This window comes from Leptodactylus fuscus, chromosome 2 (assembly GCF_031893055.1).
Source record: "Leptodactylus fuscus isolate aLepFus1 chromosome 2, aLepFus1.hap2, whole genome shotgun sequence".
Taxonomy (NCBI): domain Eukaryota; kingdom Metazoa; phylum Chordata; class Amphibia; order Anura; family Leptodactylidae; genus Leptodactylus; species Leptodactylus fuscus.
The window spans coordinates 82740486-82764448 of NC_134266.1; the positions used below are offsets into that span (position 1 = coordinate 82740486).

General features: G+C 39.6%; 1 protein-coding gene and 1 long non-coding RNA gene across 2 annotated transcripts in view; one reads left to right on the plus strand and one right to left on the minus strand.

Annotated features, from left to right (window-relative positions):
* LOC142194750 (uncharacterized) overlaps positions 1–2876 on the plus strand; it is a 231383-nt gene extending 228507 nt beyond the window's left edge. Inside the window, exon 3 of the long non-coding RNA XR_012715047.1 lies at positions 2841–2876. This is a non-coding gene — a long non-coding RNA (uncharacterized LOC142194750). The remainder of the gene's footprint in view (positions 1–2840) is intronic.
* Positions 1–23963, minus strand: part of TAFA3 (TAFA chemokine like family member 3) — a 374342-nt gene that overhangs the window by 151174 nt on the left and 199205 nt on the right. The window lies entirely within an intron of this gene.

The following is a 23963-nucleotide window of genomic DNA, read 5'->3' on the forward strand; positions in this document are numbered from 1 at the left end:
GCTCATGTTCACTACCTTCAAATGGCAATCGCAGTGAAAATTACGGCACGAATGCACCACTGGCAAAATGGTGCCAAAGGCATATCTTACCAAGGATCAGAAGGGTTAAGGCACTGATTGCGGGAATTGCCGCCAAGTCTTTGCTGTATAATAAAGCAGCCACCATGTATAAAGACCTGACATCTGCCATAACAGCGGATGTTGGGAAAGGGTTAAGAAATGAAAGCACAAGTACTAATAGCATTAATAATAGCTATGCAGATGAGAGTCCATTCTTTATCTGTCTCATGGTTCCGAATAATACAGAGAAATTGGAAGGTCAAAGAATAGCAGATCCGTGTGCAATGTGTCAGGAGACACCACACTGATGGAAGTAGACATAATCTTGGCTACTTTTTTCAACATGTCCAGATTTGTCTCACAGGGGAAGCTTTTTATACAAAAAAAAAAAAAAATAGGATTACGTCAGACGTCTTGAATTCAGCTACTGTGTAATTGCTGTTGGATTCTACAAACTCGTGAGCATTTGTACTAAAGTGTGAGCTTTGATGCCACACATGTGAGACAAATGTTTCAGAGAAAAATGACCTATAACAACCAATTAAAATCTATGTTTCTTTTTCAGTAGAAAATAAAATACGAAGTCCACGAAGACCATTGTGTTTAGGCTCTTCATCTTTCTTCATGTTCTACCATTCCTGGACAAATTTACCTTTCTACCCAACCTCTTCTTTAAATTGTCTTCACATATCATCTTGTACAGGTTTACCTATGGGACCCACAAATGAATGGCCAAAGTATCAGAAGACCTTTACCTATGTAACAATGTTCAACATCTTCAAGGGGAGACTGATAATACAGGATGGAGAAATACTTCAGCATGATCCTTACCGTTTTATTGCAGCATCTTTTAGATCCCTAAAAATAGCTTCTTTGAGATGTCGAAGATTCTAAAAATTACAGAAACTATGAACAATGGTATTGGAGTTAGATCTGGTGAACTGGGTTTTATGATTCGATTTATGAACATGACTCCAATAACCTAACCAGCTAAGGTTGTCCCCGTACACATGCTGAGGTAGTGTGCTGGTGACAAACGGGTAGCATATAGATCGGATGTTTTTATTTCTCTTACACTATTCAGTGCTTAGTTTCAGAAATTATTCTGTGAACAAAGGACTTTTCTTGCAAACCATTACTATTTTTTTATATTTTTGAGTTGTCAAAGGTTATGTCTGACATGGTGACAGTGTAGAAGAAGCAGAGGGTCAATGTCTCTGCTTACAAAGGTAAATCACAGATACCTTGTTCTGCTTCTTATGTGCTGCCCTCTGCCTGAGCAATTCTAATATGCTAGGTTCCCTTTAGGTGTGCCAGTTTTCACCAGTCCTGACCAGTGTGTTGGTTTGCTGCTGACTAAATTTCTGTCTGCTCTTCCTGTCCTGCCTGATACTCTGCCTGTCATCCTTGCTGCCAACGTATCAACCATTTCTTCCTATCCTGACCACTTGCTTGTTCCTGACTCCTTGAACTGTTGCAGCCAAACAACTTGCCTGGACATGACTATATATTTTTCTCTCTTCAGATTAATGCCATCCATTGCTGATATATTAGCTTTTTTCCCAATAATCTGTTTAGAGCAACAACGGAATCAATATTTCTCTCATTGCATCAAAGACCTCTTTGCTATAATTCACAGGTCCAAGCAATGTGAAAGTCAACCATAGCAGGCAAGGAGGGGGGAGGGTGATTGACTGGCAGTTCTTGAGTCAAGATTCCTTTAAAGGGTGAATACTAGAGGGACTGCTTACATATCTATCTATCTATCTATCTATCTATCTATCTATCTATCTATCTATCTATCTATCTATCCATCATCCTGGTATGAGCTAATAAAGTACCTACATTTTTTTACAGTGCTGCCTATTTTTTTTTTACAATATCTATCTATCTATCTATCTATCTATCTATCTATCTATCTATCTATCTATCTATCTGTCTATCCTGGTATGAGGTAATAAAGCACCTAATCTTTATATATTTTTGCAGTGCTACCTATTTTTTGACAATATCTATCTATCTATCTATCTATCTATCTATCTATCTATCTATCTATCTATCTATCTATCTATCTATCCATGCACCTATCTACACATGTGGACAAAATTGTTGGTATTCCTCATTTAATGAAAGAAAACCCCACAAAGGTGACAGAAATAACTTGAATCTGACAAAAGTAATAACTACATGTTGACAAGCCACAAAATTTCTGGGAGAATGTCCTATGGACAGATGAGACAAAAATCGAGCTCTTTGGCAAGGCACATCAGCACAGATGGAAAAAAGAAGTATATGCTGAACACTGTCCCTACTGTGAAACATGGAGGAGGTTCTGTTACTTTCTTGGGCTGCTTTGCTGCATCTGGCACAGGGTGTCTTGAATCTGTGCAGGATACAATGAAATCTCAAGACTATCAAGGGATTCTAGAGAGAAATGTGCTGCCCAATGTCAGAAAACGTGGTCTCAGTCGCAGGTCATGGGTCTTGCAACAGGACAATGACCCAAAATACACAGCTAAAAACACCCAAGAATGGCTAAGAGGAAAACATTGGACTATTCTGAAGTGGCCTTCTATGAGCCCTGACCTAAATCCAATTGAGCATCTTTGGAAGGAGCTGAAACATTTCGTCTGGAAAAGGCCCCCTTCAAACCCCAGACAACTGGAGAAGTTTGTTCATGAGGAGTGGGCCAAAATACCTGCTGAGAGGTGCAGAAGTCTCATTGACAGTTACAGGAATCGTTTGATTGCAGCGATTGCCCCAAAAGGTTGTGCAACAAGATATAAAGTTACGGGAACCATCATTTCTGTCCAGGCCTGTTTCATGATTTTTATTTTTATTTTTTAATGTCTGACTTTAATTTGTTAATTTTCATAGAATTTTTATTTATTATTACTTTTGTCAGACTCAAGTTATTTCTGTGACCATTGTGGGTTTTTCTTTCTTTAAACGAGGGGTACCAACAATTTTGTCCACGTGTCTATCTATCTATCTATCTATCTATCTATCTATCTATCTATCTATCTATCTTCTACCTTTCAGATATATATTAGTCAGCAGCTTGCTGTTGCTAAAGTTGTGCACAGTGTAACCAAGAGTTTAAAAAACAGGAAGGACAGTTTCTTATTCATGGTAGATTAAAAGCATAGCTCTGAGAAATACATTACTGAGATACAGAATCACAAGCAATGCACAGAACATGCTGCCAGCTGTCTGTGCCCAGTGGACTCTAGTAAGTTGGTTCCCAGGGGCCGTTTGTGGATAGAGTTTTGATGCATGGTCATGAGACAAGACAAGCTGTTCTACCTTGGATACCGTTGTACAGATAACAATGTCTTTTTCGAAAGGGAAAAAATACAAAGCCTGTCAGAATTTTTACTGATTGCACTTTCCAGAGACTCAAGGGTAAGAGAGGTAGAGATACGGTTCTATATCCTCTATAAAATATATACTGTTGATGCTTAGATGCTATCATTTCATTGTGGTGTCATATTTGCAAAATAGAATAATAGGCATATAAAATGCATTGTATTAGATAACTTTTGCATATTTGTACTTTTTGAAATGTGATGAAAAACTCTGTTGTGTCTTGATATGCTTTAAGATAGCATCTATAATACACTGCTGGGCATGCTGGAGTTATGAACGACAGCACATCACCTCGCTGGTACAAAATGATAGATTATATGTCAAAATAAATGCAAAAACCTAAGTGTATGCACAAGGGTAGCAGGCATTACAGCTGCAATGGAGCCTATAGCTAAGAGGTCTCATCTGAAGAGGCAAAGTGGTTTCGGGCTGTTTTAACACACTGGTGGGCCCAGTGCAATGGTTTCATAAATAGGCTGATTTCCACTGCTTAAGAATACCTCATAATTTTCGGAGTTCACAAAGAGGGACAAATATGGTGCATTTTTTGTGCCTTATCATGCCCCTAACCACACCCATGCCCCTCTGTGACACCATCCATTTCCACCCAACCCTTTTCATACCCCACACAGTAAAAGTGCCATTCTAATTAGTTATTGCTTGGACACAGTATAACGTCTCTGTAGTGTCCCCTTCATAGTATAATACTCCCTTAGTGGTCCCACACATTATAATTACCCCTCTCACACTGTGTAATGCCCTCTGGCAGTCTTCATCCTCCAGCTCTCGTCTGACTTGTTTTGTCCCCAGCTTGGCACATACTTAAGCATACTGTGCTTTACTGTCCAAAGCTGTAGACAGCATGGTAGAGCAGGGCACTGACTCCATAAGTTTATTTAACTCTGCATGTTGAGGACGCAGAGAGAGTTCAAACTGGGAAATGTCACCCACCAAAACAGACAGAGCACCAGTGCCCGAAGACTGGTACAGCATTATCTCTGGCATTTCCATTGAAGTGAATGGAGTGGGGATGTTCATTATGAGTCCACCACTACATTCACCCCTGTATTCTGAATTGGTAGGGGTCTCAGCTTTCAGACCCAACCAATCAGAAATTTATTTCCTATTCCACCGATAAGGGATAGATAATGTGCATGACATAACCCCATTAACTTGTAAAACTTTGTCTAGAAATTTGTCATTGGCCCCTCTAGTATACTTATTGTCAAGTACAACTTTTTAACATGCACTTTGTTAATTCCATATCTTTATCTGTAATAATAGGCATAGGACCCAAGAGCCACTAGATAAATGTAAATTAATGCAAAGCAATAAAACATCTATATGTGTAGGTCATGTGTAAGTCACTACAGTTGTTGTTCTATGCATACATAACAAATCATACGGTTAATAAATACACATGGTTCATGGTAGAATAATGGCATCACCAAAAATATTAGCTCTCATGGATACAGCTGACACATATAGCAAATAATAAGTGACTATAGATAATGGTAGCTAATGAATACCAAGTAGAGACAATGGCCCCATATTAGTGGAAAAAGTCATCCAACTTACCCACCGAAGGTAAATGGGTAAGTTGGATGACTTTTTCCAGTAATGTTGAGAGGACTTAGTAAGTCCTTAGTTGAGGACTTAGTCAAGTGTAGAGAAGAGATATCTGTGACTAGGTCAGATGGTGTGCTGGCCGTGGACTATCGTCATGTGATATCCGTGAAGAAATTCATTTGTAAAATGTGCCTAAAGGGGTGATCTGAAAGGTGTCAGTAAAATAGAATGTTAAACCTAATTACAGACGTAATAAAGATGGATCATTTCATTTCTCCTCCAAATACCAGATAATGGGCATACTGCAGCTCCAAATTATATTTTCCCCAGTTCCCTGAGCTCACTTTCCATGGCAGAGTGGTAGCCAGCTTCTCCATCTACTCCATGATAGCATTGCTAGCATTTTCCATTTAGTACATCTCCATATAACTTACTTGCAGGCACTTTACATAAGTACAAACTTTACATCATGTACATGGACCATCTGGAAGATTTCAGAATATGCATACATGCTCTCTATGTTCCTTGCATACATGTTTAGATACAGCTCTAAACTATTATCATCTTCTCCTCACTATGCTCCGCTCAGTCTTCCTCATGGACACTGCACTCTCCTGGTTCTCCTCTTATCTCTCAGACCGCACTTTCAGTATATCATTTGCGGGCTCTGTTTCTTCCCCTCTTCCCCTTGCTGCTGGGGTTCCTCAGGGCTGGTCCTAGGCCCCCTGCTCTTTTCTCTATATACAGCCCCCATTGGACAAACCATAGCCAGATTTGGCCTCAGGTACCATCTTTATGCTGATGACACCCAATTATACACATCTTCCCGTGACATCACCCCTGCACTCATACAGAACACCAGCAACTGTCTCTCTGCTGTCTCAAATATCATGTCCTCACTCTGAAACTAAATCTCTCTAAGACTGAACTACTACTGTTTCCATCATCTAACAGATCTGTGTTATGACCAGGTCTCAGCAGTCTCGGCCTGTTGGGTTCTGGCACGGAGTGTCCGGACGGCATTCGGCGCATGAATCACCTGATGCACGGCAGGGGAATGTTCACACCAGACATGCTGTTTCTGCTCTGGCACTCGGGCGTGGATCACGTGGTGAGATGCCTGGTGGATCAGTGCCTGGTGTGTCTTGGCCTCTGAAGGGGTTAAGTTCTCCGCAGTGCTGAATACCTTACAGGCTATGGGCGAGGCCTTCTCGTTATTACATAAGGCTGTTGTACATGCTATCTGATGCCGGTCTTAAACTTCTGTTCCTGTGCTCCAGAAATGGTCTGTTGTCAGAAGCTGCTACCATCTGCATCCCGGCCCATCCAGTTTCTTGCTCCTGTTCACACAGTACTGGTTTATTAAGTATTGAGCTCCTATCCAAGCATAGTGTTCCGGGCGCAGCGAGCCCTAGGTATTTTTCTGTTTGGAGGTTTGGAATTTTTTTTGGTAGGGGTTTTTGGTGTGTGATCCTAAGTTCTGTTTTTTCCCTATCCCTTGCTTAGTTCAGTTATTTTGTGTTTCACGTTTATTTTCTCCCTATGCTTTGCGTTACTCATTTTCACCGTTAGTCCAAGTCTGGACATCCGTGGGGGGCTTGTTCTGTATCTGCCTTGCCTTCATAAACGTGAAGCTAGACAGGGGCTCTATTTCACTTTATAGGTTAGCTAATTCTCCGGCTGTGCTTGTGCCCATTCAGGCAAGTTAGTCGGGCCCACGGCTACTTCTAGTTGTGCTAGGCAGGGTGTAGGAGGATCCACACTAGAAGTCCAAACTGCTCATTTTTCCTTTTTTTTGGTGTGTTTTTCCTTTGCTGGACTGAGAAGTTATCAGTCGGGGGCCAGTCCGTGGTCAGAGATCCCCAAACCGTAACAATCTGTCCCTGATATATCCATTGTAGTCTCAGGCCTTACTATAACTCCTAGGCAGCAGGCCCGCTGCCTTGGGGTCATGTTTGACGCAGACCTTTCCTTCACTCGCAGGAAAGGTCAACTCACACGTTCATGTCACCTCCACCTCAAAAACATCTCCAGAATACGCCCTTTCCTCACCAGAGATACACTAAAGACACTTATTGTCTCTCTGATTCATTCTCGCCTTGATTACTGTAACTCCTTACTAATTGGTCTTCCCCTCACTAAACTCTCCCCTCTACAATCTATTCTGAATGCAGCAGCCAGGCTCATCTATCAGGCTAGACGCTACAGTGATGCCTCTGGTCTGTGCCAGTCACTACATTGGCTGCCTATTCATTATAGAATAAAATATAAAGTTATCACTCTCATCCACAAGGCTCTCCATAATGCCGCACCTCCCTACATTTCCTCCCTCATCTCTGTCTACCGCCCAACCCGTACTCTCCGTTCACTCAATGACCTAACACTTACATCCTCTATTATCAGAACCTCCCACGCTCGTATACAAGACTTCTCCCGAGTTGCACCACTTCTCTGGAATGCTCTACCCCGGACAATCAGATTAACTCCCAATTTGTACAGCTACAAACGCAAACTAAAGACGCATCATGTATGTGTTGTCATGATGTAATGACATGTATATTGGAGGTGCAGCTGGCCAAGATAGATCAAATTTCTGTTATACAGTACATGATCTACAAAGTACATGCAGAAGGCAGATGTTATCCTATTAGGATCATCATAATGGTTGCAGTTTTTAAATGGGGTTAAGGAGCTGTCCACCCTTAAAGGGGTTTTCCCATCTCAGTGTTTCAGAAGTTTGCTTGCAGTCTGTTCTCACTTCCTGTATTACCCCTCCCCTCCCAGCTTGCTGAAAGGGACATTGAAGTATCACAATACTTATGCAGATAATTTGCACAGGCTTGTAGAGAACATACACAGTGTAATCTGTTTGTTTACATAGAGAGTTAACAGACTCAACTTTATCAGCAAACTGCAATTAGCTGAACTGATTGTCCTGCCAAGCACTGAGCAAGTGACGTCACTTGTCCTATCTCACAGATCTGTGGTTCTAGCAACGCTGTATAAACAGTGGAAGGGATAAGTTCACTTAGCAGGCAAACAAAGCTGCATTTCTAAAGCAATATATTTAGGAAACGTCAATTCACATAAGCTACCAGTATAGGTAGGATCGTTGAAATGGAACCTTTCAATTTAGCTTTAATTTGGTTATGGAGTCCAAATTATGATTAAACCAATTCAATATAATTTTGTAACAACAAATCTAACAAAATCCTTTAAAGCCTTTAATTCACAATGGAATTGCTGGGTGATCACAAATGACACAGCATTAAGGCTAAAGCTCCACATAGCAAAGCACAGCATTTTTCATTGCGATTTCACAGCCCCATCCTAAAAAAAAAAAAGTTCTGCTCTAAAAAGTTGGGTATCTTGAGACATACTGATCTGGAGAAGTTCAGTAAAGAACATAGATAAGGAAGGACACTGTATATTAGAAAGTAACAGTACCTGATATTTTGGCACTATTGGAAACACAAGTCCTAGACAACAATTTTCAAGCTGGAATTGTTAGAATCAAATTTAATAGTCTGGGGCAGTGAGTTCCAGAGAATGTCACAAATTATTGATGTAAAAGTCATCAGTAAGATGAAGTGGGATAATACTGAGAAAAGTCTTGTCACGTTGCGCCATATGTGTCATTTTGATCAATGCGGCACACTTTGCACCAGTTTGGCCAACTCGTAAATTTGTGTACCTTTCAATAGTATTGATTAATAAATTCCCCCATTGGCTAATAAGCCGCCATTCTCAGCAGATTTTCTGGACAAATTGAGATAAATCAATTGATAACTATGTACTGTATCACGAAAAAAAGTTTGAAGGGTAAAGTATTTTGCAGGAAATTGTAGGAAAAGAATATTCACACTCTGGATGATGAAGTAAAACTCTACAAAATTAATTATAGTTCGTCTTTCATCCTAAAACACAATAAACATAGGCATAATTAAAGCAAATTACACAGCACCTTTACAAAGCTCGCACTAATTAATAGCTTGCATGGTTGTACGGAGAAGGAAGAAATCTTTTGTGCAGCGGTGAAAAAGAATCATATCCTTGAGGTTGCCGGCATTGTCGAAATAACACCCATTAAATCATTAACCAGCCAGACATGTAAAAAAGACACATGGACAACAATGGTATTAAGCAGCTAGCAGCACCTAATCGGGGCTTGCAATGAATATACCCATTTACTAGGGCACTTGAACAGTGAATTGTCACTTATGTTTTCAATTCATGTCATGAGAAAATTATTGTTCTGTCATTGTTATAGGGTAAGAACAAAAATGGCTTGAATGTATAGATGAAAGTTGACATGTATAGAAACTAAAAGAGGGGTTTGTGCTGACAAATTACATGTTGTTTACAGAAACTGCTGTAATATGGTGCTTAGTTATCAGAGCTACAATGTCTTGTTATATATAGACAACCCAAAACTACATGACTCACTAAATGCTTGTTTATATGCAAGTAGGGATTTTATTCAACCAGATAAGAAGAACCACTGCTATATTAAACCTTAAATGCACAAAATCATTGGGAAAAGTCATTTTTAACTAAGCATATACTTGCATAGCCTTTAGAAAGGATATTTCACACATACCTTTTGTATGTAAATGCCCTCAGTAGTTTTTGAATGGGCCCATTTTTTTTTTTCATATGCTAATTAGCCTCCAGTGAGCACAGGAAGTCTTAGTGAGAACCCTCTGCTATTCTCTGCTATGTGTGTGAGAGCAAGGAGATGAGTCATCAGCAGCAGAAGCAGCAGCCTGCACTGTACACAGAGGAGAGAGACAGTGCTCCATGAGACTTCCAGTGCTCGCTGGAGGCTAATTAGCATATGGATAAAAATGTACTCATTCAAAAGCTACTGAGGGGATTTACGTACAAAAGGTTGGTGTGGAATTGCCTTTCTAAAGGCTATGCAAGTATATGTTTAGTTAAAAATGACTTTTCCCAATGATAGAGCCCCTTTAAAGGGGTGCTCCAGTTTGATCAGCTAACCAGTGTAGTTTCAGCAGCTAAAACCATAGGGATCATTTGATATCACCAGAGTCTTTCTTTAATTATGATTTGTGGTTATTAGCCAACCACTGTTGGCCTAGCAACAGAAGCCCCTGAGTACCAGCTGTTATTGTGGGGTGAAAGTGTTGATGGAATTAGATTTTTACAGTCTATACAAATAAATGGATGACCATGAAAACATAGATGAAGAGGGATTTGCTCTTTTCAATGTCCCGGTAGATGAGATTAAAATACACTTCTAGTGAAAAATAAAACTAGCATAATTGTCTTAGACCTGGTTCACATCTGCGTTTGGTATTCTGCTTGGGGACCCCCTGAATGGAATGACCAGCGCATTAAAAAGCGATGAGCAATGAAAACTCATGGACCTCATAGACTATAATGGGGTCCGTGTGTTTTTCTCAAGGTGTCCGCACGAGTCATGCAGAGAAAAAAGTAGTTCATGAAGTACTTTTCCTTCCGCATGATTCATGCAGACACCACACGAAAAAGACACGGACCCCATTATAGTCTATGGGGTCTGTATGCGTTCACTGCTCACCGCTTTTTAATTCATTTGGTAATCCATTCAGGGGGTCCCCAAGCGGACTCCCCAAATGGAATATCGAATGCAAATGTGAATCAGGCCTAAGATCCTCAAATTCAACATCTGTGTGAAACATTTTGCCTCGAAGTTCAGTCATTTGTGCAACACATACTAGAAGTTATTGTGCATTGTGTACCCTGATATACAGTGAAGCTGTAGTCACTGCTTATACAAGCTTATATAACATTTGCCACCTCTTCTCCTCCTGCTCTTCCCACTTCTGTGATCACACTCTTCTCCAATGCTGCAGAAATTGCAAAACTTTCACATTTTAATGTGGAATTACTAACTTTTATGTTTTTTCCATCTTCAGTGTCAGACATCTGAATTCTGAAGTTCTTTTTCCAAACAGAATTGGACTTGTGTACAGAACCTAAGTGGACAAAACCTTTATCTTTTGCTTTGGTCTTCTCTGTCCCTTCCCTGTTTCTTTAATTTCTATATTTTTTCATGGGGTCACATCATTGTAGTAGATATAATAGATTTGAATACTGGAAAATATCTTATGGTATTTTTTGCCTTTAGTAAAGATGTACAACCTTGTATCGATTCCCTTCAAAGGCTCTATAATCTCAGATAGGGAATATGGAGACCTCCACTGACCCTAAGAAAGGGGGATATTTTCCTTCTGGTGTGCACTGGAGATAGCCAAATGGTTTACCTCTCTCAAGAGCTCAGTTTAAAGTAAATATTCAGCAGGGGGGAAATACCCCCTATTCTCAGTTTTATTGGGGTCCCGTCATTCAGGTATTTATTTTCTATTACATGGAAATAAAATAAATATTTTTCAGAGTATAATCCCTTTAAGAATTTTAAAAATTTTTATACATAGGGGTTTTGGACCCTGAAATAAACAACATAAAATACACTACTGTACAGAAAAGCACATATGTTTTGTTTTTGTTTTTTCAAGCATGTAAAACACTAAAACATCTTACTTTTTAAATATATTTTCTTTAAAATGTTCTTAGCTTTCACTATAGGCAAAGTCTTCAGTAAAAGCCCTTACAAAATATAAGGAAAATGTCATTTTTTTCTGTAAAATATGGAAAACATCAGCACAAAGGTCCCCATCAATTTCCCAATCAAATGTACCTGTCGTTTTACAATGAGGATAAGGTGAAGTAGGGTTTAACCTCTACGAAAATGTCCAAATTGTTAAAGAATTTACAGTATATACACACATAAAATGAAAGGTGGGTTTATTTGAAACAATATAAAAAAAAATTAAAAACCATAAACTTCTCTTAATTCACTGTCCATTATAGAGTTAAAGGGAACATTTTTATTATGTAAAGTATTAAGAAAAACTTAAAAGTACAAGCCTCTTGTAAGAATTTTTACCTTAAAACTAATCACAACAACTTAAGGAAAATTTTGTGGCAGACAAAAATAATTCTTTATACAGCAATATGCTTGTTTGGTTACATTGGACCTTTAGAAAGGCCTTTTGGGCATCACATAACTAATGAGCGTTTTCCTACAAAACCTTCAATAAAAAATAAATTATTGCAAATTCTGTTTGTCATGAGCAAATGCAGCCTCAAAATGGGATGTATTTATGCAAAACCTAATCAACACTAAGTATTCCCAGCTTATTTAGGGGTGGATCTGGGGCTATCTAAGGCTCCGTTCCCACAGAGTATTGTGCCACTCATTTAGATACGTAAACACGTGTCAGAGCCCAAAACAGATCCCATTGACTTCAATGGGTGCTGGCTTATGCACGCTACACATTGAAATCAATGGGAGGCCTTTGAAGTCAATGGGATCTGTTTTGAAGCGCCTCGCTCTGACATGTGTTTAAATGAGCGGTGTGTTACTCCATGAGAACGGAGCCTAAAGAGCTTTAACCAGTACATTGCTTTATCTGTCCTGCTATGTTTGCCAGATACTGCTCATTATGCCTTCTCATTGTTTATAGCTTAAAGCCTAGGTTTCAGACCTCAGGTTGGGCTGATGTCTCAGTCCCTTTTCCTGACAACCTTTATTCTCCTTTCTTTCTCCTTCAGCAAAGTGCTTTAAGCTGCTGAGTAGAGTTGAGCAATCAGGGTCGGGAAAGATCAGATCCCGATCAGCGATCGAGCAAATTTCACGATCAGGATCGGCTAGAAAATTATCAAAAATCGGATTTTAAAAACAATCCTAAAATCTCAAGATCGGCTCAACCCTAATTATTATAATATAATAATTAGGGTTTAGCGATTGGGATCGAGAAAGATCGGATCCCGATTGGTGATCGAGCAAATTTCACAATCGGGATCGGCTGGAAAATGAGCAAAAATCGGATTTTTGGGGTTGGAGAGGGTTTGGGGTTTGTAGTACTAACACGCTCAGCTGGGCTATTACACTAAGGAATAGCCGAGCTGAGCGTGTTTGTAGTACTAAAGAATAGCCAAGCTGAGCTAGTCATGTTAGTACAGGAGGAGTAGCTGGATGGATGGTTGGGTGTAGTGCAGAGCTCTTTCATCTCCGGTGTCTGGAGTAGCCAGGCTAATCGCATGGGCTCTGCTATATCTCACTATAGAAATGCATTGACCAGCATTGATTGGCCAGTGTAGGCATTCGGCCAATCAATGCTGGTCAATTCATTCCTATGGGAAAAAGTCAGCTCGCGCATATCGTAAGCTGACAGGGATCCCGACAAGATAGAGCCCCAAAGAGCTGGGTGAGTGACATTCCCCCCTAAATAACGGTTATCCCTAGCTAACCCTGCCTGTAGATCTGTCCCTGTATCACATTCATATAGTTCACAGTCCCAATTGGAGGTTATCTGTTTCCGGCTGCCAATTCTTTTTTTTCTGATTTTTTTCACTGCCTACGTTGTTGTAGTTCCTGTCCCACCTCCCCTGCGCAGTTATTGGTGCAAAAAACGCGCCAGGGAAGGTGGGAGGGGAATCAAATTTTTAGTGAGTTTGCCACCTGGTGTTCGATTGGAATCGAACACCTCGAACGGCCTGATAATCGATCGAATATCAATTCGATCGAACGCCGTTCGCTCATCTCTAGTGTTATCATCTATTTTAATCCTACCTGACTTGTTTGTGATGTACATGACGTGGTTGCCACAAAAAATCCTGCAGAGTGTCAGTTTATTATTAGGCTTAGAGGATAGAGCGAAATCTGCAGGATCTAGTACCATTTAGATATAATTACATAGAAAAATAAAGAGCTTTCCCTTTAAGGATAAGTCATCTTATGGTTTGAAAAATAGTGTGCAATATAAGCATGCATATAGACCCAGCAGGAAAACTAAATACTAATTGATTTTTTCCCCTACAAGGTCCCTTTATTAATGTTCTGTCCTTCACCCACAAGTTATTAGCACACATATAGACACTTATTGTTTGTAAAGGTATTCTTCTGTGTATACATGCAACATGAACTGTGATCATATCAGACTGGATGCTTATGGATTTAAAGAGCAAGAAGGACTCACAGTTTTATATATATATATATATATATATATATATATATATATATATATACATATTATATCCAGCTAAACAATAATATTGTATGTGTATGAAGTCAAACATTTTATATAACAGAGAAAAGCATCGTGTGTGTGTGTGTGTGTGTGTGTGTGTGTGTGTGTGTGTGTGTGTGTGTGTGTGTGTGTATATAACCATCTACCAGCTAAGGTTACTTAAATAGTTTGTCCAGGATAAAATATTTTTTTTTAAATTAGGTTGGGGGAGTTAAAAAAAAAAAAAAAGGTCACTTATGCTCCGGCAACCTCCCATTGCAGTCTGGTCCTGCTATGCCAATGTCTTCTTGCGGTGGGAGTCTTCACTGGCTTTGACGTCCCGTGTCCCTTTTGTTGTAGCCGCTGAATGGCCTGTGGTCACATGAATGCTGAGGCCAGTCAGTGGCCATGTGTGGCAGGAACTTCCGCTGGAAGAAAACAACTGAGCTGCAGGACTGGACCGCATTAGGATGCAACAGTGCACTGGGGGCAGGTGAGTATATTTTTTTTTTCACCTCCCACAGTCTAATTTTAAAATAAAATGTTATCCTGGTCAACACCTTTAAAGAGGAACTTTTATCACCTCCACTTCAACCCCTGAATGACGTGAATGCACCAACTTGAATCCAGTGCATCTGGCACCTTATATGCAATACTACTGTGTAGGCAGTGTCAGGCAAGAAATAGGGTATGATTCAGAGCTTCAACCTGAGGCAGCCAGTGTAAGAGCTCAGAATCGCCCCCCTTCCCTGTTCCTGCCTGACATATGACCAAATATCATGTAAGACACAAAAACTAACAGTACTTATTTCTCAGGAGTGGTGGGGACTGGAGAAAAAAATACAATTGTGCAGGAATCAGTGGAGCAGCATCTATAAAATGGTGAAAAGAACTGGACTAGGCGGCGGTGGTGAAAGTTCCTGTTTAACTAGGGAGGTTAACGCTCACCTCCTTACAGAACCTTCGGAGAAGGAAATACTCTGTTTCGTTCATCTCTTCTTTATGTTCTCTATTCAGAAATCAACAAATTATCTGTAATAATTTTTGTAGACAAAACTACTTTCAGTATTTCACAATTATTATCACTATTACATTGTGCAACAATGATTTTGCTCCTGAGAGAAAAACATGTGATTTACACTAAAATACGCACCCCGATTCCAAATATGAACTTGGAATTTGCCTGACACATCCAGATTTTAAGTTATCCATGTAAAGCCTATTCAGTTATAATATTAATGCATTATATATTGGAAATATTCCAATGGACATACCCAGACCTGTCCGGCACCAAACCTTCACACGTTCCTCATCGACACATCAAGTTCGCAGCATACTATGCAAGGAAAAGCAATGTCTGTTTCTTTTTTTTTTTTTTTAAAGGTAGATTGTGAGCCCCACATAGAGCTCACAATGTACATTTTTCCCTATCAGTATGTCTTTGGAATATGGGATGGAAATCCATGCAGACACGGGGAGAACATACAAACTCCTTGCAGATGGTTTTATGCCCTTGGCAGGATTTGAACACCAGGACTTCAGCACTGCAAGGCTGCAGCGCTAACCACTGAGCCACCGTGTAACCCCTTAACAATGTTTGTTTCTGTACTGATGTAAATGGTCTTATGATAGAGTTAGATGATACACATGTTCCTAATGAATGGGGGCTAAATGGAAATGATCAAATACTCAGAACATAAAAATGGACAGTTTGTGAAGTCCTGAAAGTAGTAGCGCTGCTGCTTGGTCTACAGTTAGGGTACACAAAGTACATGTGTTTCTTGTGCCTATGGAACAGTCATGATGATAACGATCATTAAAAAATAAGACAGTGGTCTCCCAGAGTCGAGTACACAGCTGGTCAGTACAATGTACAACACAAATCACTGGTCGATCCACTACAAGTTTACCTTCCACCACTTCATTTACATTAAACTTGATCGTGATGGAAATGGTTTCCAGTATTTGAAGGAGAAGTTTCCCACATTGAAAACTGAGGCTAAAATAAAGGGCGGAATTTTTATTGGTCCCGAAATCAACAAAAGAAAGCATGGTGACACATTCATAACAAAACTCAACCTCTGGAGCTTGCAGCTTGGGATGTATTTGTGCTAGTAGTGCAGAACTTCCTTGGGAACAGACGAGCTGAAAACTCTGCTGAATTAGTAGACAACAGGCTTACAGCATATGAACAACTCGGCTACCGAATGTCATTGAAAATACATTTCTTACATTCCCATCTTGACTTTTTCCCACCCAATTCGGAACATGTAAGTGGCGAACATGGAGAGCGGTTGCATAAAGATATTTCTACAATGGAGAATAGATCTACGCCACTGGAATCCCAACATGATGGGGACTACTGCTGGTTTTTGCAATGGGAAAACATGACCGTTCACAAACGCAAAGCACTTTTAACAGTTTTGGGCCTTGCTCACCTAAGACTTTTAAAATGAAAAGCGAAACTTTTTGAAATGTTGCTATTCCATTACATTTACATACACTGTTTGCTACAAATACTTTGATGTAGATCAGGTTCTGTTCAAAATTATTCAATGCTTTCCAAGTGCTTAATTCATTCAGGCATACTTATGCATAGCAAAATTTTCTGACGTGTTACAACAATTCTGACTTTGGATTTGGAATCCGCACACTCGATTTAGTATAGAACGAGTGATTTTTGCCCAGTAGCAGACGAAAAGTGTTTTTTTGTTGTGTGGTGTTATTATTAATACTTACTAGTACGACATGTAGCCTAATGGAAAGACTTTACCATGGATAAATGAACATCATATTTACTAACCATATTAAGAATAATGTAATTCTGGTCATTTTAATCTTGTCTATAGGCTTTAATACTTAGCATAGATGTCACATTGTTCAGAAACAGAAAGAAAGATGATATGTCTCTGATATTGACGCATTTGACAATCCATCGGAAAATCACATAGCCTATCTATCAACTGTCACAGAGTTTTTCACATTAACGAAAACGTAGTGCCTGTCTGTCCAATAACCTTGATTTTTTCTTAAGGTCTGCTGACTGTGTCAATAACAATTTGTATAATGATATGTACTCCAGACAATTTTGATATATATGACTTTATGGTATACTGGATGCTATTTACTGCGTGTAACATATATTATGGGCAAAAGCAAGAATGTCAAGGAAAGGTTGGAAATGGTATTCAAATGTCAGTTTAAAGCATGAAAGGGTTAACTTAATGCCCAGAATGGACTTTTATTGACATACAGACTTAACTTTGCAAAGACCTTCTGTCTACTTGAGCATTAGTTGCTCAGTTGTTGACCACTGAACATTGCTTATAGTGGAATCGTTTGGGATTCACTTGTATGGTCTTTATTAGAGATGAGCGAGTAGTACTCGATCGAGTAGGTATTCGATCAAATACTACGGTATTCAAAATACTCGATTGAGTACCACTCGCTGTTCGAATATAAAAGTTCGATGCAAAACCAGCATTGATTGGCGGAATGGCCGAATTGGCCGAATGCGGGCATGCACAGTCGGCTCTGCCCAGGTCCGATGCCTGGCAGAGTGAATGAAGAACCGGAAGACGCCGCCGGGACGCTGCAAGGAGAAGACTTCTCGGAGGATCCAGCTCGACCCTCACTCGTAGACTTGGTAAGTATAATTTGATTGAACGTTGCCTACCCCTGAAAGGAGCATTTTCCCCCCATAGACTATAATAGGGTTCGATATTTGATTCGAGTAGTCGAATATTGAGGGGCTGCTTGAAACGAATATCGAACCTCGAACATTTTACTGTTCGCTCATCTTTAGTCTTTATAGCATATCCTATGAATGTAACCCTATGTAGTGAGATGGGAATAACACTTTAACTATGTTATATAAATCAGGCTTCAGTTGCTCCTAGAAACACCCTAAAGAATGAACCCAAAGTACAGACTACTAAAGCACCAGTGAGATTAAAAAAAAAAAAAAAAAAAGATTAGGTCATTGCCACACAAGGAAAAGCAAAGAACAACTTTGCTGGCTGACTATGTAGGACCATGTCCAAGCATGTGGACCCTTCGAAGATCAATACCCATGATACCACAATGACTACAAAAATTCAAGATTTATGAACTTTTCTAATGACACTTTAACATAATTTTACCTTTTTTTCCAGATTGTGTTTGCTTGGTATTCAGTGTTATATCGGCACACAATCTATAAGGTCATGTCTCTGGACATACTGTATCTCTGACAGACCCGGGAGCCTTTACCAGGCACATAACTGGCATGGAAACCCATCAGCACCCCATAATCATTTTGATTTGCTGAAGGGGTGCTACTGGGATCCCTACCATATGTATAAATCTTTAATGGGGGTCTGTCAGGTCCAAAATGCCTCTCAAACCAATAATATTGCCATGTAGGGGCTGTTAATAGGAGCAGAAACATACCTTTGTGGCCTCAGACTAAGAACGCAATGGTGATTTACCAGATTCTCCTGTAGATAATAGTGACACAGGCAGAGAATGACAAGGTCAATAGGTTTCAGATTTAGATTTCAGAGAAGAGCCTTTAGACAAATGTGCCAAATCAGACCTGCCCCTAATTCTGATTTATCTCTGAATGACTTCATCCACATGTGGCCATAAGGATATGTGTCTTCTCCTGATAAAGGCCCCTACACTATAGCATTATTAGGTTGGGTTGCTTCTTGGATGTGGCAGTCTTTATCTCCTACAGTTGCTATTGATCTCGATCTTATTGCTATGAATCTTCTTCTCTCTGCCTTGCAATTCTATGACATGCATGCATGGCATGGATCCTTGAGGGGTTAAAGCATTTTCAGCAATGGCAGTGGTTGTATTTCAGTTTACTCTACTTGTTCTCCGAATTTATAAAAATAGAAACATAATGCCTGTTATTATCTCATACACATGCAGGTGTTTTATCTTTGCAGATCATCGTAGCCTTTTTCTTATCATATGACTAAAAATAGAACAAGTTCCAAAGTACATTGCATATGCATACATAAAGGCAAAGATTAATGCTGAATACACATTAATATATGGGAGCTTCTATGATAAGCGCTAATGAGTTCAATTTAAAGTTCCTGTCAACATCCTACTAATGGGCCTATGAGAAGATACAAACTCCGAGCAACAATTACTGCTTGTCAACTTGTGTGGAATTAATTTCCAGATGAGTCATTCTGGAGCAAAGCCTTCCCCTGTTTCATCTCAAAATGTCTTAATCTCCGATCTGCAGAGACTCTTTGAATACGGAAGCCAAATTAAAAAACGCGCTGCTAATCAGGACATTTAAAATCCTTTGTCGATAAAGAGGAAGAAAGGAGGAGATAGGTTGGATGTTAAGAGTACACAGAAGTTTCCTGCTGGGTTTTGATGTGGAATAGGTTTTTAGAGAATTCTGAAGCAAGAACAAATAAATTGCTTTAACGCGTTTCATGCCGAAGCAGAATCCACGGCTTTGTAGCAGTATACACTGGACTATGCATCGGAATCGCAACTTCTTTATGGTATGACTATGTTTTCTATGGCAGTACGATAAAGATTATTTTATTTAATTACTTTATCTTAAAGGAATTCTCCACCATTTGCCCAAAAAATATGAACTACAAAAAATGTCAGGGTACCCGCTCTGATACATATCTGAATCCTAAGATGCAGGAGACATTTTTATTTAGCCAATTCCCAAGAATCCTTTTGAGGTGGCTATATATATTGGAATGTTCCACATTCAGTGGTTCTACCCGCTAACTTATATTGGGGGCGTCCTGTTAGGAAGAATAGGTGTTTAACATGCCCAATTTTTTTGTATTTGGGAGAAAAACTGCGACCCTATATGTTTAGCAGATGGAACCTCTCCGCATTCAGAATGTGCAAATGTATGGGGTGATTATGGAGAGGCACATGTCAAATGGACACAATCTAATGAGAACGACCAACCTTGAACAAGACATATTAACTGAAATCAAGATAATATATATATATTTTTTTTTAGTGTAGATTGTGAGCCCCACATAGAGTGCACAATGTACATTTTTCCCTATCAGTATGTCTTTAGAATACGGGATGGAAATCCGTGCAAACACGGGGAGAACATACAAACTCCTTGCAGATGGTTTTTTGCCCTTGGTGGGATTTGAACACCAGGGCTTCAGCGCTAACCACTGAGCCACCGTGTGGCCCCCAAATCAAGATAATATTTCACATCTTATATCACCTGGTACAAAATTAACTGTGATATCCCTCCCCAAAAAAGTAAAGTAAACTATATTTTGACACTTCTACATTTATCATTGCAGTATTCAGCCTGATGAAGGGGTACTGTAACTACTGTTGGACTTGCATTGTAATACCACTGGACAGAATAAAGTGTCTTATTTGATGTGATCTACTGGAATAAAAAATGATTCACGTGCTTAAAATATGTGGAGGGCCAACCCAACCTCTTTTACTGAGACATCACAGCAAAACGCAGCTGAAATTGGGTGTCTTGAAAAGAGGGTTTAACCCTTGTGGTTAGAGTATTTTTCAACCTTTGCATTGCATTGTATAACTGACGTGCTGCAGGTTCCAAGTGTATTTTGCGCTGTTTTTTTTCCATAGTGTGCGAAAAGAGTTTCTTGAAATCCTATCCACTTCCCTACTACTTTGTTTCACAGCGGGTTTATAGCCTGCTTTTCCACTGCAAACTAATGTGTGACCCAGCCATACCTTCTTTCACTCTCACCTTTTAACACCCTTGCTCCAAGTAAGCAGAAAAAAATACTACAAACCCAATCTGAACTGCAGAATTTATTACAGCGTTACCAGTGCTGACTTTGTTTTCAAACTGATACTACTACACCGATACACTGTAACAAAGTCTCGGCTGTGAGCAGCTCTAAAACATAAAGATTTTCAGCTTCGAAAATATAAAGAATAATTGTGCAATCATTCACAGAGTGTACCAATGTTAGATTTCAACTCTTTTGTTGTCAAGAGAGATCAGCTGCCTCCAGAAGAGGCTGACAATATCTATTCTCCTCTCCCTACTGATAATATTCCCCTGCAAAGTAAAGGTTCTGTCTGTTTTTATATGCCATTTTATATCTCGTTAAGGCATACGTTACAAAAGGGTTCACCAGATCAGCAAATCCAAGTGAGGTATCCTACTTATCTCTGCACTCTGAAAGACTGCAGCAATCCATTGGAAACACAAGATACTCTTTCAATGTGCATAGTTTACAGGCATAATGAACTGAATGCATGCAAACATATGCATTGAAGTACTTAGAAAAAATAGCAGGCATCTATAAAAACATACCTATAGGACAGCAACCTCCCTGCTATCTATACAAAGCTGTCACTACTCTATACATGAATGGTGGTCCATGTAAATAAATGCTGATGGTTACTGACACTGTGAGCAGGTGACAGGCAGAGTGCTGGAGTTCCGCTTCAGATTCCTGTGTGGTCCAGGGCAGGTCTGGAATAGGTTTCAGTCCTATGTGTGGGTCATAGGCTTGTTACCGGGCCATAAAAGCCTGCAGAGCCTGCACTTCAGGGCAGATCCTGGGAGGAGAGGAAGTGCCTGGGTCTGTCCTGATACTGAGAGCCCTGTGTTATATTGTACAGTGGTTTTTTTGCTTGATTAGTGAGGCTGGTAGTAAGCTACACATGCAGTTAGTATTTTCTGTTTAGTTAGCGCTCAGACGAGCAGGATTTTGTTTGACGTTTTTTTACCTGAAGTTAAGGCTGTATTTTATGTTGCTCATTTTTTGTGTCAGGAGTAAAGGTTTATTTATATTGCAATTTTTCTTAAATAAACCACTTTGCTGCAAGATTTGTGCCCCTGTCTCTGACTAGTTGGGTCCGCACCTCTGCTTCTACAGAGTTACCCTCCCCACAACACGCATAGGTTAAAGAGGTCATCCAAAGTTGGATATCCGATAGATAGTTCAACAATATGAACACAGAACACCCCCACTGACCAGCTTTTGTGGCCACTGGATCTGCACAATGTCATAATAGCCACAGAGTAGTGGCCATGCTTCGGTACTGTCGTCTACTTTCCATTTCAGTGACCGCAATGCAATGAGTTGCTATAGCATGGCATGTTCATTAAACATTTTGGACTTTTATCCTGCAGTGCACTAAGAGTTGATTTATTTCTTACTGAAATAGTTAACTCATATCGTGTATTACTTTAATTCTGCAGAAAGGATTAAGAGAACAAAATGTCCTCACAGTAACTCAAAATGGTGTCTGAGAATAAAAGAAGGAAAAACATGAATCTCAAGTCCTTGAGTGTAAGATCTAATTTACTGGAACATAAAAGAACAGAAACAGTATCTGAAAGATGGATTATTTTACAGCTTCCATATAAAAGAATTGATTAGTAAGGAGTAGCATTTTATTTATTTCCGACCAGGAGAGTCCAGAAAATGTTTTCTGATGATGACACAGAGATGTAGCGTGAAATATTGATAATGTGCAGACGGCTGGAATACAATTACAACCCAATTGCCGATAACTCTGATGATTCTCAATATCCTGTTTTGATGCTAATTTTAGATGTATCCAATATGATGATTACCATGTAAACCAATTACAATATAGATGGACTTCTTATCACAACACATAGATTCAATTACACTTTAATAAACCTATTCTTGCATTTTCCAGGATAATATAATGCTGTCATGGTCTAAAGACACAAATGAGGGAGATTTCAGGGTTCTGGACCAAGAAATGACATTTTAATGGAATGGTTCTAAGTTCAGTGAATGGCACTCCATTAAAGTCTATGGGGTTACTGATGCAAGGAATTAATAATCCAATCCAAAAGCTATGGCTCTCCCCACAAAATGCAATAGGGGCTTCCTTTTAATTTCTCTACTATATATATGTGTGTGTGTGTGTGTGTGTGTGTGTGTGTGTGTGTGTATGTGTGTGTGTGTGTACACACACACACACATTATGTATATGAAAAAAATATTTAGTAGAAATAACAATATTAAAAGATCAATGAACAAATTATTTGATATTTAGTCTCAACCATAGTCTGAGCAGTTTCTTTTAACACCAGGCACATATGAATAATATCTGAGGCTAAGTCCATATGTCTTATGTTATTATTAGAATTGTAATGTGTAATGGTGGCTCCTTCAGTGGAAAAATTTAAAGGGGTTGTCCCATCACAAGGATCCTATCTATACTGCTTGTTAATGTGAATGTAAGACTTTTCCTAAATACACTGCTTCAGCATAACTGCTTTGTTTGTCCACTATCTTACTTTATTCAATTCATTGTTGACACAGCCCTTGACTTATCTGCTCAAAAGTCAAGTGATGTATCTGCCTGCTCTCAGAGGGGAGGGAGGAGGGGCTAAGTGCACGGGAGAGAGCCTGTGTTTCTAGCTATTCCTGTGTCTACACCACATGACCTAGGTCCTGCTCTCAGATAGGGGAGAGGCGCTGCTTTCATTTCTGAACTCGTCTTCTGTTCTCTCAGTTATCAGGTTAGCTAATTCAATTGTGTTCATTATGGCAGAGACAGGCAGTCTCTGTATGTAACACAGAATGGAGTTGCTCCTGCCTGTACTTCATAGCCCAATATTGTGCATATAGTGTTGTTTGAGGACCTTTGATGACATTACAGGCCCTTCAGCCGCCCCATAGGATCACACTATACGGTGGGAGGAGTTACATGCTAATTTTTTGGGGTGGAGCTAAATGGCAGGTTGCATATGAAACCCCGCCCACCAAATGACGCAAGAAACCAGGAAAAAAGAAGATTTTACAGCAGTGAAGACTGGTGAGTATGCGATGTGGGAATACCCCTTTAAGTTCCAGGGAATTTGGGCTGTCATGGGTGTTCATGCTTAGCATAAGAGCAGCATTT